The sequence below is a fragment of the Petaurus breviceps genome, unplaced genomic scaffold (genome assembly GCF_028583685.1).
Source record: "Petaurus breviceps papuanus isolate PSGF00001 unplaced genomic scaffold, PetGlider_PUasm1.0 173, whole genome shotgun sequence".
Classification (NCBI taxonomy): Eukaryota; Metazoa; Chordata; class Mammalia; order Diprotodontia; family Petauridae; genus Petaurus; species Petaurus breviceps.
Window position 1 is genome coordinate 21,093,909 of NW_027185759.1, and position 20,576 is coordinate 21,114,484.

Here is a 20,576-nt window from a genome sequence, read left to right on the forward strand (position 1 = left end):
GGAGTCAGGAGGACCTGAGTTCAAATCTGACCTCAGACCCTTGACACACTTATTGCTGTGTGACCTTGAGTAAGTCACTTAACCCCAATTGCCCTGTCTTCCCCCCTCCAAAAAAAGAAAAGAAAGGTTAAGGCATTTATGCCTTATGTTACAAAGTGAGAAATTGCCAGAACTGGGATTCCAGCCCAGTGTTTTGGACTCTAAACTTGTTCTTTTCCGCTGGATCCCAGTGAAGTTCTGGATGGCCTTGTGAATTAATTTCAAGGAAGGACCTTTTGTTTAGATTAGCCAATACTTGCTGAGATGACAGAGACTATTATTGAAGAGTTGAGAATGCCAATGAGTTTGCCTCTTAAGAAATTAAAAGAAACCCATGATTTGAAGACATAAAGGCACCAAGGAATGTCTCAAACTTGAATGTTGTACAGAATAACATGCTCCTTTCCTGCTGGGGGATAGCAGAAAGAATACAGATTTTAGAGTCTGAGGATGTGGGTTCAGGTCCCACATCTGATGCTTTCTACCTGTGTCTCGGGCAAATCTCAAGCTCTTTGGGTCCTCATCTGTAAAATGAGGAGGTTGTACTCAGTGGTTTCTGAGGAACCCAGCCTAACTCTACAGTCCTATGATGTTAATTAGCATCTGCTGTGCTAGAAGAGGCCTTTCAGAACAAAGTTTCACCTCTCTGTTTAGGAGATTGGGGAAACTGCACCCCTAGAGGTGAATTGACTTGTCCAAGTCCACCCAGCAGGGGCAGGATTAGAACCTCAGCCTCCAAGATCTTGGGATGGACTCTCTTGAATCAACCCCCAGGCTGTGCTATAGACCATGAGCGCTTCAGGAAGTCAGAGGAGAGACAGAATAATGTCAGCTGGAGCTGCTGGAGAACCCGGAAGGAGGGGGAGCCTTGAAGTGGGCAGGGAAGAAGGTGAAGGTCATACTAGATATAGACAAGCTTGGGCAGATGTCCTTGTTCAAATATCTTCAAAGCCGCTTGCCCACGGTCACACAGCAAGTAGGTGTCTGAGGCTGGATTTGAAGTCAGTGCTTCCTGACTCTGGACCCAACACTCTATTCTGTGCTACCTAGATCATGGCCTTAGAGCTAGATATGCCATTAGAGGTAATCCATCTGCTGGACCATACTGTCTTAGGGTCATCTAGCCAAATTGCTTCTTCTTATGAATGAGGGTGTCAAGTCTGAAGTGAAATGACTTGCTGATGGTCCCAAAGGCAGGATTTGAACCCAGGCTCTTCCATTCCAAATGCAGCACCCACTTGCACTCTGCCATACTGCTGTGCTTTTAGGAGGCATCCAGAGCAGATGACTTTCACAAGCACAATCACATCCCCGGCTACAGAAGCACCCTGTGCTAGGTGGCCTACACCCAGATGGGCCATGTGGCAGTCGCATATCATTTTCCTACATTTGAATGAATGAAACCAATTTGCTTTAGGGATGGGGTGTGGGGGAGGGCTCCTGGCAGCAAATGTTGTTCAGCAGGCACAGCAGCCATGACTGCATAACTCATTGGGTGCATCGTTCTGTGAGACTGTCCTGTTCATATTTGAAAATGATCTTTGATGGCATTCTGCCCAAGCAAGTGCCTTTAATACCCACTAAGAGATAAGGAAACCATTTTTCTGAGACTTCTCCACAAAATGAAAAGGAAAAATTAAAACCGTTTGCCTTTGCCCAATGTGGTCAGACAGGAATTTGAACCATCTTCACCGGGATCTCTGGACTTTTGTTTCCTCTGGGGCATGGGATGACGTGGTGGGTCAGGTATAGACTTCCTCTTTCCAGCTTTCCTGCAAGGAGAGATCTGGGGTAATAAAGTCTGTGGTTTAGGGGAAGCCAGAGGCATTATGAAGTGACAGGGGACGTTTGCCACTGGTAATGTGTAATCACCCTGGTAATGCCCCCCGGGTTGTTGTTCAATTGTTTCAGTCGTGTCTGACCCTTTGTGACCCCATTTGGGGTTTTCTTGGCAGAGATACTGGATTGGTTTGCTGTTTCCTTCTCCAGCTCATTTTACAGATGAGGAAACTGAGGCAAATATGGTAAGTGACCTGCCCAGGGTCACACAGCTGGTGAGTGTTCGAGGTTAGTCCTCACTAGGCAACCTGAAACCACCACCTGCAATGAGTATCTCTTGATCTTCTCACCTCATATTTCGTATTTATTCTGAATATATTTAGATTTGTATGTGTTATCTGACCTCATTAAGCTCCTTTAGAGTAGGGATTTTTTAATTCTTTGTACTTATATCTTCCAATTCTCAGTACAGTTGCTTGGTATACAGTAGGCACTTAAGAAATTCCTGCCTGTAATTGCTTAATTACTTTCTGATCCTTCAGCTCTGGACCAACAACTCTACAAAAGGACAAAAAAAAAAAATCACGGTGGTAAGTGGAAAGACTTCTGGATTTTGAGTCAGAGGACCTGAGCTCTGATCTCAGCTCTTTGCTTACTCTCTGTGTGTCTGGGCAAATCTCTAAACCTCTCTGGGTCTAAATTTCCTTTCTGTAAAATGAGGGGGTTAAACTCAATGACCTCTAGGAGCCCTTCGAGCCCTGAAGCTGTAAGGGCTCAGCTGAATCAGCTTCTTGAATCTTTACCATAAGGTAGAGGGAGGTCAAGTGTTTTGGTTTGTGATTCCCTAAACTGGGACGGAAGGTACATCAAAGGAACATTGCTCATAGCTGTGGCCAAAGTGTAGCAAGAAGTTCTCATTTTTGCAAATAACCACTTCTGAGCTATGCTTGGTAGCCCATAAAGGAACTCATGGTATTTGGCACTTTGTCCTAAGCTTAGAGCCCGGGAGCCTCTAGAACTTGGAACAAGATATCTTCAGTCCAGCCCAGCCTTCTATGATAGAAGTCTGACAATAGACAGACAGACTGATGGATGGACAGACAGACTGATACAGACAAAGACATAGAGAAAGTGTTTGCCAGTTGTCAGGCACTATGCTCATCGCTGAGGATACGAACAAGAGTAAGCAAGATAATCCCTGCCTTCAAGGAATTTACATTCTGATGGGTGAAACCCAGAAAAGCTTACTGGAAAGTATTGGAGGTAAATTGGTGGGGAGACCACTAAGAAGAGGTGTGGAAGCCTAGACTCTGGTGAGATAAGGCAAAGCTCACCTGATAGAACAGGGAGACTCATGGGTGGGTGCAGATAGTTTATGGTGAGGAGATGAGGAGAAAGTGAGACTTGCCAAAGTCTTCCTTGATCCCATAATTTCCTTTGGTCTCTACTTATCTCCTTTAAAAGCTTTTTAAATACAAATTTCACCCTTAATGTTAGGTGTTAAGAAATAAAGGCTATGGATTGTGATTTCATTTATCGCAGGAGCTCCCTCTACCAATGAGGGTTGGCACATTTTCTATAACTCATTATCTTTGAGTTACCTATGTCACTGAGAGCTAACTGATTTGCTCAGGGTCACATAGCCAGTGCCTGTCAAAGAGAGGACTTAAATCCCAATTTTCCTGACTATCTACCCACTACTCTTAATGTGAGGGGTTAAAAAAAGCAGAATTCCTTTACTTTGTCTCATTTGAGAGGCTGAGCCTCCCATCTCTTCTTCTTTCTATGAATTTCATTTGTCAATTATGTCAAGCCTCCAGAAACACTAGGGAAGCATCTCTCCAATGGTCCATGTCCCCTCAAAAGAAATTGGTTTAGTAATACACATGAAAAAAACCAAGTGGATGAAGAATAATGTCATTGAGATTATAGCACGCAATTGAATGAAGAACTCATTGAGTTGGTTCAGTAGTATATGTCTCAGACAAGGACTGTGCTCAAACAACAAATTGGGCCAATGGAATAGGTCAAGGATTTTTAACCCTTTTTTTTGTGTCGTGGACCCCTTTGGCAGTGTGGTGAAACCTATGGACCCCTTCTGAGAATAACATTTTTAGATGCACAAAATAAAATACATAGATTACAAAATATACAGAATTCTTAAGGAAAGAAATTATAAATACAGTTATAAAAATATTTTAAAAAAGTTCGAAGATTCTGGGTTAAGAACCCTTGGAATAGGAGGAAGAGAGACAAAGGATTAAGATTGCAGGTGACCCAAAGACCATGGTGGCTATAGACAGGAAGTGGCATTTTGGTTCTGTTTGTTTTGAGACTGGATCTACCTATCCTGTCCAGGTTGGAAGTGCAGTGGGCACTTGTGAGTCTGATCCCACTAATGGTTGGCACGGGAGCTTTGATGCACTATTTCTGACCTGGGCCAATTCTCCAAGAGATAAAGATGGACAACCCAAATGGGCATTAAGTGTTTCAAGCCTCAGAGTAGGACCTCTGGGACATTGGGCAAATCCTCTTTGGGAAATATGAGCAATCGTGGATGGATTGTGACCTGTTCAGAAGCTGAGAGGAACCCCAGGGGCTGAACTCATAGACCCAGCTAAGTATGAAAGTAATTATCCCATGACTCGGCTCCTTGAATAGAGCTGTGCTGTAGCATGTGCTCAATAAATATTGATTGATCCTTATCTAAAAAGATTTGAACAACTGATTTGATGAGACTTGGCAGGACCTTTAGCATTTCAGTTTCCTACCTGGCATATGCTTCTCAGAACCAGGAGCCAAAAACACTGGGGGCCTTGATACCTCCAATGTATGTGACTACAGATGGAAAGTGACTCTACTGATTTATGGGGAGTTTCGGGCAATGTTTTAAAGGGCTGACCTGTGAAAGAGGGGTTATATTTGCCCTATTTGACCCCAGAAGGCAGAACTAAGAGCACTGATGGCTGTCAGGAAAAGCTCAACAATTAGAGTGATGGATGCGTTGGAAGGTCTTGGGTTCCCCCCTCATGGGAGGTCTTTGAGTAAAGGCCAGATGGCCCCCATCAGGATGTTGCAGTGGGGATTATTTTTCTAGTATGATTTGGAAAATAGGTCAACTAGGTCCTTTCCCACTCTAAAATTCAGGGAGATAGTAATACCTAGGTAAGGGTGGGAAGAGAATAAGCATTTATATAGTGTATACCATATGCCAGATATGGACTAAGCATTTTTACAAAGAATATCTCCTTTAATCCTCACAACTCCGTAAGGTAGTTGCTGGTATCTATCATCCCCACTTTACAATTGAGGAGACTGAGGCAAACTGACTTGTCCAGGGTCTGAGGCTGGATTTGAACTCAGGTCATCACCATACTACCTAGCTGCCTGTAGTCTGGAGAGCATTTAGAGGAGGGCGAACCTATGCAGAAGGGCCTTGATTACATGCCAAGTGAGCACTGGCTATTGGAACAGGAGATTCTGAGCCTGGAGAAGGGTTATGAGATGAGTGTGGAAGAGGGGTTACATCTATCCTGTTTGCCCTGGGGGCCAGAACCAGAAGACATGAGTAGGAGCTGCAAAGAGGAAAATTCAAGTTTGAAATCAGGAAAACCTCTCCTAATTAGGGCTTCTGAGAGTGGAATAGACTACCTTGGGAAGAGGTTTCCCCTCACGTGAGGTCTCAAGCAAAGAGTGGCTACTTTTCTGGGTATGTTCTTAGTCATGGGATGGACCAATGGCCTCTGAAGTTCCTTCTGACTCTAGAATTCTGGGATTCTAAAATAGAAAACTTGACACACAGGCCAGAGGTTGGTCAAAAGCCAACTTGGTTGATACTTTTAAATCTGATTTCCTGCTCCCTCATTACTTTTCCTCCTTCCTTCCCTAGTATTTGTGGACCTGAATGGGTTATTTAAGGGTGCATATGTGTCTGAAGTGGGACAAGGAAGAAATTTATTTTTCTCAGAGCTGGCTCTGTTATCTCCACAGTGAATCACTAAGTCCTCAGGCCATTTTAATTTTTCAAGGCTTTGCTCTGTTTCAGTTTTCAGCCAGGAGAGAGTGATGGGAGCTAGAAGGCACAGCAGTGGTATCAATGAGTTCTCCAGAGAGGAAGGTAAACTTTGGCAGACCATAAAGCTGTCTGGCCTCTCCTACAATGCCACTCTCTATTTCTTCCTGACATTGAAGGAAGACTGAGGGTTATAAGGAGGCTTCAGTAGCTCAGGTAGGTAGGGCACAGTGGTCAGATATAGAGTCCCAGACAGCTTCTGACTTTAATGAATAGGACAACTCCACAGTGGGATCTCTAGCAAGAGAGGTGTGGCTGTGTTAGTTCTGAAATAAGAATTCTTCTTCTTCTTCCTCTTCTTCTTCCTCCTCTTCCTCCTCATTATCTTTTCTTTTCCCTTGTCTGCCTTCTTTTCTTCAGTGCTCAGCACAATGCCTGGTACAGAGTGCATGTATAACACATGTTTGTAGAGTGATTGATTGTTTGGAAGAAGGCTGTTCCAGTAACAGGACCTTTGGGGATGATAGCCAGGTGAGGGGAGGTGAGGCAATCACACTGGGCAATGCCAGATGAAGGATGGAGAATCTCCCTCAGAAAGAAGCTTTGCTTCCATATTGGTGCCTTGAGGCAAAGCCTCTGCCTCTGCTTCCTCCCATTATACTTAATTATGATGCTGGTGAGGACTGCATGAGATCACAGAGGTGAAAGTATAAAACAAACATGAGATAAATGCGATAGCTTTTGATTGCACATGTATAACCTCTATCTGATTGCTTGCCATCTCAGGGAGGGGGATTTTGTAACTCAAAACTTAGAAAAAAGTTTAAAAAGATCTTAATGTCTGATTGGGGGGGGAAATAAAATAGATAGATTATATATTAATGTTAATATAGTATATGTTATATGTATATGTATATAGACATATATATGCATGTGTGTATCTCTCTCTCTGTCTCTATAAATGTGATAACTTTCTTCCATGATAGGTTTCTTTTCTCCCACTGTCACTGCCATTGTGTTATATCAACAGCAAATTTGAGGTTATATGTGCTGCTTTCTGACTTATGTTTGGGTCCTCATTACCCTGAGCATAGTAGGAACTTTGGAAATGTTTAGTGTTTTGGATCGGATTGAGCATCTTTAACTTACATAAGTGATATGTTATGGAATAAGAAACGTGTAAGGGGTCAAAACTTCATTTTGTGCCTGATGCACTCAACAAGAAGTCCTTCTGTGATTCCACCGTGTGTGTAGAACTGCAGAGATAAGTCTTAGTTTCTTGAGGTTAGAAGACATTGAACCATTTGTTTGTGATCAGAATGGTCAGAAGCAGAGTAAATCCCAGTCTTTTGGACTCCAAGGACAGCCTTTATCCTGATATATAAAATGGTGTCTCTGGGTTCCCTTTAAGGATGGTGACAGGCAAGGGTGTGTTGCTAAATGTTTAACAACTGGCTCTCAACAAATATATGTATGACATGCTTTTCACCTTGTCCTGAATTATCAATAAATTCTCCATCACTCTTAAGTTTGGAAAATTAACAAAACAATAAATCAAGCCCGAATTTGTAACTTTTCCTGATTTCCAAGTGCTCACACTGAAAAGTTAACAACTGGCTCTTGAAAGCTGAGTAGAGTTGGCTCCAGGACACTCCCAGCTAGGACTGTGACTTTAGAGCCACAGGGGATGTCAGAGGCCATCTAACCTAACCCTTTCATTTTACAGATGAGTAAATTGAAGCCCTGAGAAGTTAAGGGACTTGCCTGAGGTCTCATAGGTACTAGCTGTGAGAACAAGGATTCAAACTAGGTCCTTGGACTCAAAATCCAGCCTTCTTTCCGCTTTTGTATGACTGGTTCTTCACCAGGTCTGTACTTGGGGCCTTTCCAGCTTTGTAAATTTTTTTTAGCATCATTGTGGCTTATTATTGAATGCCAGTAGATCTCTGAGGGCAGTGTAAAACCCAGTCTTGATAAACTTCCAATTTAAATTTATCGAACACCTGGGAATTTAGGTGGAGGAAGAATAAACTAGATGACCTTTGAAAGTTCCACTCGGTCTCTGATTCATAAGGAGGCAAGCTTTTGTTTGGGCTGTGCAGGATGTGAACCATCCTTGTTCTTTATGTGCTCAGATGAAGAACAAGATGCTGCCACAGAGGAATTTGTAGAATCAGATTTAGATATGATGTGAGAAAAATTTCCTAACAATTACAGTTATCTGAAAATAGAATGGTCTTTTGGAAACCAATTTAGAATTATGCCAAAAATAAGTTACTACGTGATTCCTACCCTTTGGCCTATCTATCCAAATCCTGGGCTACTAGGCTCCAAGGGAGATCAATGACAGATTGAAATCCCCAAATAACTTCTAATTGAGTATATGTGGCATGAGATGAAGTTCAGACCCTCAATGTATTTCTTATCCCCTGAGACATCATTAATATAAACTAAAGAGGCTCAATCCAATCCCAAATACCAAGGAATGACAGTGATCCATATACTTATTGTTGTAGCAATTAGCTGGAAAGAAAGTGCCCGTTGATTGGGAATGACTGAACAAAGTATGACTTTCATGAACTGATGCAGAGGGAATTAAACAGTAAGGGGAATAATTTATTCTCTAACAAATTATAAAAGCAAATGATTACGAAAGACTTAAGAACTCTGATCAATGCAATGATCAGTTATGATTCCAGAGAAATCAATGATGAAGAATCCTACCTACCTCCTGATAGAGAGGTGTTAGACTCAAGATGTAGAGTTGGAAGCAACTCTCTGGTGATAAAATCATGCATGATCCATTCACGAGTAAAGTACAAAGTCCTACGTAATGGGTAATTGGGGGATGGGGGAGATCATGACCAACTAAGAGATTAGAGAAGGCTTCATGGAGGAGGTGGCACCAAGTGGAGAAGTTGGGGAGGTCACTCCAGGCAGAGGGAATAGTATGAGACAAAGAATGGAAGTGGAAAGCCACAGGATGGATATGGGATGAAGTTACAGCTGCTATAAACTCCACTAAGAATTCTGGGACACCTAGTATATATTATTGTAGTGGGGCTGTCCTCCATATATAGCATGGCTTGTCTCTAGCATGTCCTTCCCAACCCTTCTCCAAGGGAGACTTTAATTCCTTTCAGGAGGTAAAGTCAGAGGTTTTCCCCTTGGAGGGACCAGAAACTGGCTACTTTACTCTGTTCTCCTCAGAGAGAAGGGTACTGGAAAAGAATTATATCTTTTCCCCTAAATATTATTAGTCTAGGAGGGGATATAGTTTCCATGTTCAAGTTGTATTCCCCATTGTATGCACTAATGGGGAAAGAAGGGCCCCAAGTTCTGTGTTAAAGACTTCTTCCCCAGCAAACACAGGTTCATCACGAACACATACAGCGAACAGAAAAGAAACTCATTTATCTGAATCGATAGCAAAACAGAAATCAGAGAAAGCATACATATGAGAACATATAGATGGAAGGAGCTCCCCCATTGGGAGTGTGGTAATTCAGATCAACCATTAGAGAGGGTCCTAGATCTCATCCAAAGAAGACATTCCCCCAAAGTCTCTAGTGTAGCTGGGGATAGGGACGTTATGGACACTGCCAGCTCCTCTCATGTCAGTGTCTTCCCAGAGTCTCTTTCTCCCTTCAGCAACTTGAAGTAGAGCTGGCCTTGCTCATCATCTGTCTTCAAGATGGAAGCCAGAAGAGGATCAGGAGACTCAAGAGAATGACTGTCTCTTTTCTCCCTTTTTACGAACTCTACTCCACCCATCACGTAGCTGCTGGGCATTGATCTCCTCCAGCAAGGGAAGAATCCCACACCAACTGGTTCTGGGACTTGGTTTACATTGTAAATACAATTATGTATACTATATTATACAACTTTCTCTACACAATACTACCTATACAACACAGGGTATTCCCAAAATCTTAGGGCAGTTTAAGCATAAACACTGGGGACCCTCTGTATATATGTAGGTGCATGTATTACATATAACAAAACCATAGATATATAGTTTTTTGTATCTATGTATACTATAACTACAGTCAGAGGCAGTGTGTCATAATAGACCTTGCACTAGATTTAGAATCAGGAGGATCTGGTTATGTGCCTCTGATAATTGTGGGCTGTGTGGCCATAGACAAGTCACTCAACCTTTCTGAGCCTCAGTGTCTCTCTCTGTAGTCAAATAGGGATTATGGCACCTGGAGGTGTCATGATCACCTCATAACTTTGTTGTTAGGAACTGTCTCCATCTCTGTCTTAGTCTCCTCAGTGCCTTGCGCACAGTAGGTGATTAATGAATACCTGTTGATTGAAGGATTGTTATGCTCAAATAAAATCCTCCAGAAAGAGCCCAATACATGTCAGCTATCATTACATTTATTTATTTATTTGCTTTTTGGAGGGAAATTGGGGTTAAGTGACTTGCCCAAAGTCACATGGCTAGTTTTTGTGTTAAGTGTCTGAGGTCGGATTTGAACTCAGATCGTCCTGACTCCAGGGCCAGTTCTCTATTCACTGAACCACCTAGCCACCCCTATCATTACATTTATACCAAAGACATTAATTTTTAGAATTTGACAAACAAAGTTATTCTGGACTAGCAAAATGACGTTCCTATTTACAGAGTCCCCACGTGACTATGGAAATCCCAGGAGCTCTACAAAGCACATTGTCTGGGAGCCCAGAGAGGATCATGGGGCCTCAGCTAAGGAGGTGCAGGTCCCACCCAGCCAGTAGCCATCCAAGGTAAGAACCCAGATGTGCCTGACTCCCTGGATGGCACTGCTACCTCTTTTAAATGATAGCTTTGATGCCTCTTTAAATGAAACTAGGCTTAGGACAAGCAATCCAGACCAGGAAGAGACCTTAGAGTTCATTTTACAAGTGAGGAAACTGAGGCACACTAAGTAAGCACAAGCCAGAGGCTGGATTTGAAGGCCCAGGTCCTCCAGAGTCAGTATTCTTTCTATTGTCCCAGGAAGCCTCCCCATCCAGTCTTTGAGTACTTCACTGATGCACGGCTTTTTCCATGTGGGCCCTCCCTCTCAGATCACCCCAACTCCCTCCATGCCCTAGTAGCTGATTCTTTGCTAGTCACCATCACCAAATGACACTGGCCAACCAGTGTCCTTCCTCTGGGGACATACCGCTTCCAGATGAGCTCATTTGGGCTTCATCTGATGTATTCGGTTGGTTGCTTGCCTCATACATGAAGCCCTTGTAGCTTGGTTGGATCTACCTGAAGTTACTTTCTCTTGACATCACCTTTGAAAACCCGTTCTATGATAAGACATCATCAGAGGAAGATTTTAGTGGAGAAAAACACAGCCTCTTAACCCCTCCTCCCCCACCAGCAGATAGAGTCTGGAGTCAGGAAGACCAAGGTCAAATCCAGTCTCATACATCTACTAGCTGCATGACCCTGGGAAGGTCCTTTGAACTCTATTTGCCTCAGTTTCTTTATCTGAACAATGGAGATAATAACAGCTTGCATCTCCCAGGGTTGTTGTGAGGGTCAAATAAGATAATTGGAAAGCACTTAGTGCAGTCCCTGACACATAGTAAGCACTATGTAAATATTAGTTATAATTATATCACATATTGTATAACATTATATGCCATAATATTATAATTATAATTATTATTCAAAGATTCTTTTTCAGCTCAGGGTTAGACTAGAATACTAGAGGGTCACTGAGTTGGTTTCTTCCAAATCCAAGAGTCAGTGATTAGTGCCAACGCAGGGGCTTCACAAGGCGGGCACAGATTTCAGGGCTATTTGGAGAGGCCAAGGTAGAGGAAGCCTCAGATGTGTCGGGTCTGGGTGTACCCAACGTCTCCTTTGGCAAGCACTGGAGTCGTGGGCACACCTGGGTGTGTGGGTAAATGTTTAACAACTGGCTTTCAGGGGGAAAGTCTATGCAGTAAAATCTCATCTTTTATGAGAAGTCTTTCCCAAACCCTCTGCTGATTATTTCTTGTTTGTCCTGCATAACGGCTCACTTTGTATACATTTGTTTGTTATCCACCCCATTTGACTGTGAATGTCTTGAAAGCTGGGACTGTCTTTTGCCTCTTTTTGTATGCCCTGCTTAGCATAGGGCCTGACACATAGCAGGCTCTTGATGTTTATTGTTTATTGATTTGTTGGTGATATTGATAAGTTTGTTTGTTGATTGATTGATGCCGGGAACACTTCTAAGTTTCATTTTCATTATTAACATTTTATTACTTTATCAAGTACATTTAACAATGAGCAAAACAGTAAATCAAGCCCTGACCTATTGCCTTTGCTGACTCTAGAGGGCAGATACACTGAAAATTTAACCATTGGTTCAAACCAATTTAAATTGGCTCCAGAACATTCCTGGGCATACCTTTAGAGTACTCTAAAACATACTCAAATCAACTATGAAGGATCTATGAAGGAAGATGCTAACCTCCTCCAGGGAAAGAACTGATAAATAGAAATAGGTATGGTATGGTTTTACAAACATCTCTATCTCTATTTGTGTCAAATGGTAGCCCTCTCTAGTGTGAGGTGGGGAGGGACGGAGGGAGACAGTTTGGGACTTAAAATGTAACAAAAAATAAAGAAAATTAAATTAGAGTGCTCTAAAGCAGAGGAGTTAAACACCTGGCCATACCAGGAATCAGACTCCAATGTGATTGGGAAATAGTTAACAAAATAAATAAAAATACAATTTGTTGTTGCTACTGTTTTTTGGTTGCTTCAGCAAGCTCTGACTCTTTGTAACCCCATTTGGGGTTTTCTTGGCAAGGATACTGGAGTGGTTTGCCATTTCCTTCTTCAACACATTTTACAGATGAGAAACTGAGGCAAACAGGGTTAAATGACTTGCCCAGGGTCACATAGCCAGTAAGTGTCTGAGGCCAGATTTGAACTTAAGGAGATGAATCTTCCTGACTTCAGGCCTGGTACCCTAAATATAATAGAGCAGAGATAATGTTAATATGTGGTTTTCTAAGTAAATATGATGCCCACAGGAATTTTCATGTATGGTTCCATCTGAATTTGATACCATTGCTTTAGAGAGTTTTGGCTAAGAAGACTAGAAGTCAGTAGGTGTGGGTATATGGATGGGTGTGTGGAGAAAGACTTAGTAGGAAGGTCATTTTGGGAGGAAACCTAAAGCTTGTTGACACCCTTGGGCCATGTGCCCCACCTGTGTCCAGGTATGCTGTTCCTTTGGGTGTAGGCCCTTGTGTATATTTAATTATTAGAATAAGTTTTTCAAAATTAAACATAGCATATTGACAATTGATATGGTATCTTAGATGAAATATTCCTTTAAGAGTGGAACCCTGGCATCTCAGAGCAGAAAACATCTCCCTCTCTTACAAGATCTTTGACAATTCCCTAGTTGTTAGGACTCCACCCCATTTGTTAACATTATTTTGTGTTTTAAAAATGTTTTGTATTTACTTATATATGTACATGTTTTCCCAAGTAAAATCAGTTGATTAACATTTATTAAACATCTGTTATGTGCCAGGCCTATTGCTTAGGTACAGGGGAGGAGATTGTGAGCGTTTGTACCTTGGGAAGTCATCAGACCCTACAAATCAGGAATTGATTCATTGTCTAGACTAAAGAAAGCAATTTTAATGTTAATAATGCAAACTAAAAATCAAAGTGAGTCCAGCTGACATTTCCTCCTATCTATTAAAGCCGGTTGTTAAACATTTATCAATTTGTCACTGTATTTCCCTGTGCAAGGATTCTCTTTTTGTTCAGTCTATAGCCTATGATTGATCCATCAATTGACTGAATCATGCTCTCGCCTCATAAAAGTATCTGGACATCTTATCATTTACTTTAAGTGGGGTGGGGTGACTTTATTGAGTTAATCAACCCACCTTCACACATAGAAGTAAACCCAATATGCAAAGGAAACACGAGGCAATTTGGGGAAGAGGCACAAGAGGTGAGAGGATCAGGAAAGCCCTATCCGTTCCTTGAAGGGAGGGACTGTTTCACCATTGCCTTCAGACTCCCTAGTTCCTGGAGAATAATAGGCAGTTGTGAAACACCTGTGGATTGAGCTGAGCCTATGACTTGAGCAATATTGTGAAGATTACCAATTGGATGATTTTTCGGTCTGAAATCAGTGTAAGGAACTTCAGGTGTGGGACGAAGAAAACTCATGATATTGGATCCGGGTGTGATGGAGCCAGCTCAAACCGGTTCCCAAAAGCCAATCGAATCTTCAGTGGGAACATTTATGTCTTAGGTTATGGCAAAGGCTACACATTAGGGTTTGATATTTTTGTAGCACTGATTTTCTAGACTGACGAAGAAAATGGTAATAATGCAATCTGAATTTCTTTTCTTGACAACCAGTTGTTAATTATTTACCAGCACACCATTGGAAAGAGTTGCCTGGGGCCCTGAGAATCACAGAGTCACACAGCCAGCATATGTCAGAGGAAAGACTTGAACCCACGAGTTCCAGACTCTGAGGCCAATGACACTAAAGGGAACAGGAACTGGTCTTGAGTCAACAAAAAAGACTGAATCAAGTGGATTAATCCTCATTATGAGTATGGCACTTTGGCTCTTTCCAAGTCTGGTGATCATAAAGGGATTTGAAAGCAAATGAGTGACAGTTCATCAGAAAGTAGGATTACACACTCCCTGGAGGCAGACTGAAGTGGTTTGCAGTTTTAACCTTTGTTCTCACTCTCTGTTAGTAGTACAAAACCTCACCCAGGTGGTGGTATGACTGCCATGGTCCTTCTTACACATGAGAGGAAGGAAATAAGGATTTACATAATTTAATTTATGTAACTTATATAAACATGTCAGGCACTGTGTTATTCTTATTCTCATTTTATAGTTGAGGAAACAGAGGCTAGTGATTTGCCCAGGGTAACACAATTGGGGTTGTGTCTGAGGTTGGATTTGAACACAGTTCTTGCTGACTCGAGGCCCAGTGCTCTGTTCACTGTGCCATCAGCTGCTTAAATCCTGTGAGATTATTTCAGCCAACAGTATCCCCCAGCCAGAGAGTCCTACCCTCCATTGCCCACATTAGGAATGAAGTTGGTGAGTGCAGCCACAGAAAGGCCAACACTAAATGCTGATTATGCCTCTTTCTACCTGTCTCATGATATCAGGCAAGTGACTGCATTTCTCTCTAAGCCACAGCTTCCTTGCCTACACAGTGATGATGAACCCAGTCTGGAATCTTGGCTGAATGGATAGTCCCAAGTCCTGTTTTGTTTTTTAGACAGTTGTGTAAGGTAGGCGAAGATATGGATCATGTTGGATGCATTCTGCACATAGAGAGGAGCCTTTCCCTTTAACGTGAATTTCACCCACACCTATTTTTAATTTATAGGTGCTGATAGTTTCCTAATGTAATTGTTGCAGGGCATTCAGGCAGTGCAGTGGATAGAATGCTGGGCCTCAATTTAGGAAGACTGCTCTTCCTGAATTCAAACCTGACTTCAGATATTTAGTAGTTGTGTGACCCTGGGCAAGTCACTTGACCCTGTTTGCCTCAGTTTCCTCATCTGTAAAATGATCCAGGGAAGGAAATGGCAAACCAGTCCAGCATCTTTGTCAAGAAAACCCCAAATGGGGTCATGGGAGAGCCAGGCACATCTGAAAACATCTGAGTTGTTTTAGCTCAGCAATATACCTAAAAGATGAACTTACATTCCCTTTCAGATTTGAACCTAGTTCTCTCCAGACTTTAAGTAGACAGTCATCTTTACACGGAATGAATTCAAGCCCCTCTGTTTCAGTTATCCTCCTCTTGAAACTCTTTACATCAATATTCTTGCCAAAAACATGGTTCTCAGTGTTCAGCCCAACAGCTGTGGGTGATATTCACAAAACTGAAGCGATGTTCAGTGCTCTCCCCTTCGCTCCCACCCTCTGTCCATCTATCTCATCCTGGCGGCACGATGTAGTCACTACAGTTGTACTCTCTTTAATTGATGAAAATCTGTAGAGATATGCATTTTACCCCAAGCACCACTTTGTCTGAATCCTCAGAATTCTGGCATGTTGTCTCATTGTTGTCACAATCTAATCCCTGCATTGGAGCAGATAGATGGAGAGGTGTCCCTGGAGCCAGGAAGATTGGGATTCAAGACTCAGCTCTGATGCTTATTAGCTGTGTGACTCTGGGCTAGTCATTTAACCTTGAAGGACCACACAGAAAGCTCCAAGGGTCTAAGCTGGAGACAAAGTGCTAAGTTGCATTGGCAGCAGAAGCTGCTTTAATGGGGAAGCCCCTGTATCAGTGAAGGCACAAGACTGGGCCCCATCTTTGAGATCAGCCCCACCCACACTAGCATTTGATTGCATTCCTTTGTCATTTTGTTGGTGTTAATCAACAAGACTATTAGATCTCTTAGGGCAAGGACCATGAGTTATACTTTAGTTTTCTTCCCAAGGGCCTACAACAGCTCTAAATTCCTGGTGGATGTTCAGTACACACATGTTGACTGATGAGTCTGTGGGTGTGTGTGTGACACCTTCATAGGAAAGTTTCTAGAGGACAAATATTAGGTGTGGTGGCGGTGTGTGGGGTGTGTGTGTGTGTGTGTGTGTGTGTAAAGAAGTGTCAATCATCTGTGAAACTGTGGTCTGTCCACACCTGCACAGGTAGTGTGGAGCAGTGGAAAGAAGGCAGATTTTGATATCAGAAGACCTGGGTTTAAATCCTGACTTTGACCTTGAAGAAGTGGATTTAGTTCAAAAAGCATTTATAAAGCATATATGTGCATAACAGCTCTGAGACTCAGTTTTTTTCATCTGTTGAAAACAAAGGGACTAAGCTAGGTAATGTCTGGGACTCTCTTGTCCTCAATCCTGCCTCTTACCACATGACAAACTCCACTGCTGGGCTGTCCTGGAGCCTCTCTAGCCCATTGCACAAGTCATTGTGGACTTTTTATAACAAAGAATTTAAAAAGAGGAAAAAAACCCCACTTCAGCAGAGCTAACCGATACCTTAACCAACTCCAGTGTTACACGTAGTATTCCACAACTGGGTGCCCCAGCTCTGGCAAGAAGGGAGGGAACAAGTGGCTTCTCATATCTCTGGAGAAATTTGAGTCTTTGTAATTCAGTAACTATCATCTGCAATATTGCATTCAATATCGTATCTTTCTGATGCTAATTTTCATGTACTTTGCTGTTGTCATTTCATATATTGTTTCCTTTATTCTATTTACTTTGTATCAGTTTTTATAATAATTAAAAAAGCTTCTCTATTAATTATTTTTTTTAACACAGTCATAGTCCATTATATTCACATATCACTCTGGCAAAAGCAGTTATCATTTTAAAGTCCATTTTACAGATAAGAAACTTGAGGCTTGCAGAGATTATGTGAATTTCCTGAGGTCACACATATAGATAGTGATTGGCACAGCCAGCTTTTAAACTCAGCTCTTGTTTTTTTTTACTCCAAGTCTGTTGTTTTTCTTACTATGTCTTGTTGCTTTTTTCTTGGGCATCTTCTGGCTAGAAATCCAGGAACTTTCTTCCTATTGTATCTGCAGCCCTAAGAAGGATGCTCACCTCACATGACCCTGTAATGGGACAGACTGCATTGAGTTATCCTGATTTTCTTACCACTGAAAAGCTACAGTAGCTCATGAGACTGAGGTGGAGACAGGAGGAATCTTCTGAGATGTCTCTTCCAAACAGACTTCCTGGACAGCTCAGCATTTTACTCTCCATGGCAAATACTGTAGACACCCAAGCCTGAAGGGACTTGAAGCAATTAAAGTATCTCTAAATCTTCCTTGTCCAGGAATATGTGAGTGGACTAGGACTAGAGTGCCTGTGGGAAATCATGGAGTGGTCTCAATAACCTCAAGGGTTTTCTGAAACAAACCCCAGCAAAAAACAAAACATGACTACTCTCCTGATGATGTGAATCATAAGATGCCAGTATCACTAAAGAATAAAAATGGCCATTTAGAGATGTCTTTATTTAAATCACAAGCATTTTCCCTAATGCTAAAAGGCATTTTTAATGCCTTTTAATTTAATTTATTAAATTAAAATTTTAATTTAATAAATGCTAGTGGGTCAGCTAATCAGCCAGTCAACTAGCATTTATTCAGTGCCAATTTATTATTATATGATATATAATTATCATATATCATATAATAATTACATTATAAATATGTACTATTAATATGACATAATAACATAATATAATGTAAAATATAATAATAATTATTATAATTAAAAGCCTACTTATTATTATTAAGTGCCTACCAGGCCGAGTGTTGGGTCAAATGGAAAGTGGATTAGCAATAATTCACTTTGTGTAGAAAGTGACATACAAGGAAAGTAAGACTGCCCAAAGGTGGGCAGGGCATGTCCCTACAAGATGGGATGAGAAATGAACAGCTCCATTGTTTTGTTGTGTCTGCTTTATGTTAGGAGAACCCAAGGAAGGCCCTCAGCAGGCTGTGTGTGAGGAATGATGGAACATAAGGTCATAGATCTAGAGATGGAAGGGCCCTCAGAGGCTGGGTAGTCCAGGAAAGCGAGGTCTAGAGAGATTAATTTAACTGTCCAAGGTCATACAGGTAATAATCACTGGAAACAGGATTTGAACACAGTTCTTCTGACTTCTGAGCCAGGGTTCTTCAGTCACAGTCAATCAATTAATCAGTATTTAATAATTCCTACATGCCAGACACTGTGAAACTCTGGGAACAAAAAAAAAAAAAGCAAAACAGTCCTTGCCCTCAAGGGGCTTATATTCCAATGGTAGATACAATGTATAACTCAGTGGGCATATATAAGACACTTGGGTTTCCATCTACCCTTCTGGAAGAAGAGTGCACACACTGAAAACACTACAGATCCAATGAAGTATAAAAACACCTTTCTTATTATATCAGTGGGAAATAGAGATACATCTTGGCTCAAGTGGGCTTTGAACCCTGCAATCAGCCAGGGGATTGATGCCAGGTGTCACTAGGAAAGAGCTAGAAACAACATTGGAATTAAAATTTTAGGTATTGGGGGGTGGCTAGGTGGGGCAGTGAATAGAGCACAGGCCCTGGGGTCAGGAGGACCTGAGTTCAAATCCGGCCTCAGACACTTAACACAAAAACTAGCCACATGACCTTGGGCAAGTCATAACCCCAATTGCCATGGCCCTCCAAAAAGCAAAGAAAATTTTTTTTAGCTATTGGAAAATATTTTCTCTTTACTTTTTATATGCATCTTGCCTAAATTCCCCATCCTCCAAGTCCCCAATCATCCAAATGCTTTAGGCCAGCAATTCTCCATGTGTGGCCTGAAGACTTGTGGAAGACCCCCAGACCCTTTCAGTGGTATTGTTGCTGAATTGTTTCAGTCTTGTCTGACTCTTCATGACCCCATTTGGGGTCTTCTTGGCAAAAATACTTGAATGGTTTTCCATTTCCTTATCTAGCTCATTTTACAGAAAGGAAAACAACAGAAAACATTTTTATTTTCTATATGGTAATTGGGGTAGTGAGGTGGCACTGTGGATAGAGTGTTGGGCCTGAAGTCAGGGAGACTCATCCGAGTTCAACTCTGGCTTCAGACACTTACTAGCTGAGTGATCCTGGGCAAGTCACTTTATGCTGTTTGCCTCAGTTTCCTCATTTGTAAAATGAGCTGGCAAAAGAAATGGCAAACACTCTAATATCTTTGTCAAGAAAACCTCAATTGTGGTCATGAAGAGTTGGACAAGACTGAAACAGATGAACAAATATGGTAAATATCCATAGCTATAACCCATATAAACAAAAGCTCTTTGAAAAGTCCTCAATTTTTAAAAGTGTAAAAAGGTCCTGACACCAAGAAGTTTGAAAATTGCTGATTTAGGCAAATCCACAGGAAAAAAAATAAGCTGAAAAGAGCAAGGTCACTCAATCCTAAAGTCTTAAGTCTGTCCATCACTTGGCATTTAATTGCAAGACAGTCTGAGCTATTCCAGGCATCAGAGAGAAGAAAGCTCGTTACAAGTTTCAAGAATGTTAGGAGGGTTGGTAAGACTAGGTGGACTCTGAGTTCTTTAGAAAGAAATTAGCATTAGATACCATGAGTAGGACTTTGAACACTCAACACATAGTTTACTATGGCATTTTCTATTATATTTTAAAATAGTCATTCTAAATATATTTAACTAAAATCATTTGGGAAATTCATTTTCTGGACAAGAGCAAAATGAATCATCATGACAATGAACTGAGAGATCTTGGTTGCCAAATAACTGTCCAACATTAATGTGACAAAATTAGAAAAGAGAATTTTAAATAATTTTAATTAAAGCACAAAAGCTATTGTAGTATTCTGTAGTATTTTTTTTTTAACAACTAATTAAGCTATTACAAGGGGCACAAGCTCTTAGGGCCTTAGACAATCTTTGCTTAATTGTATTGTTCTTTCTGTTCCTGCCTGGGCCTAGGACCTTGGGGTGTGTCCAACAGCCTTACATAACAATGGGTGATATCTTTCCAATTTGGAGAGTGGAACATCCCTGAGAAGGTCAAAGGATCACATCTTTTAGATCTGGAAGAGAATTTAGAAACCTTTTAGGCCAATTTCTTTATTTTCAAGATGGGGAAACTCAGTCCCAGGGAGGTAGAGTAACTTGCCCATGGTCATCCAGGATGAATGTAGCCAAATATGCATGTCCACCCTGATCTGTTTACTACAAATTCACTGGTCTTTTCATTATACCAGTGTTTCCAAGTT

At 41.5% G+C, this 20,576-nt stretch overlaps 1 long non-coding RNA gene across 1 annotated transcript in view; it reads right to left on the reverse strand.

The window, feature by feature from the left end:
- Positions 1 to 20,576, reverse strand: part of LOC138157749 (uncharacterized) — a 36,866-nt gene that overhangs the window by 15,237 nt on the left and 1,053 nt on the right. The window contains exon 2 of the long non-coding RNA XR_011167446.1: positions 1,690 to 1,811. This is a non-coding gene — a long non-coding RNA (uncharacterized lncRNA). The remainder of the gene's footprint in view (positions 1 to 1,689; positions 1,812 to 20,576) is intronic.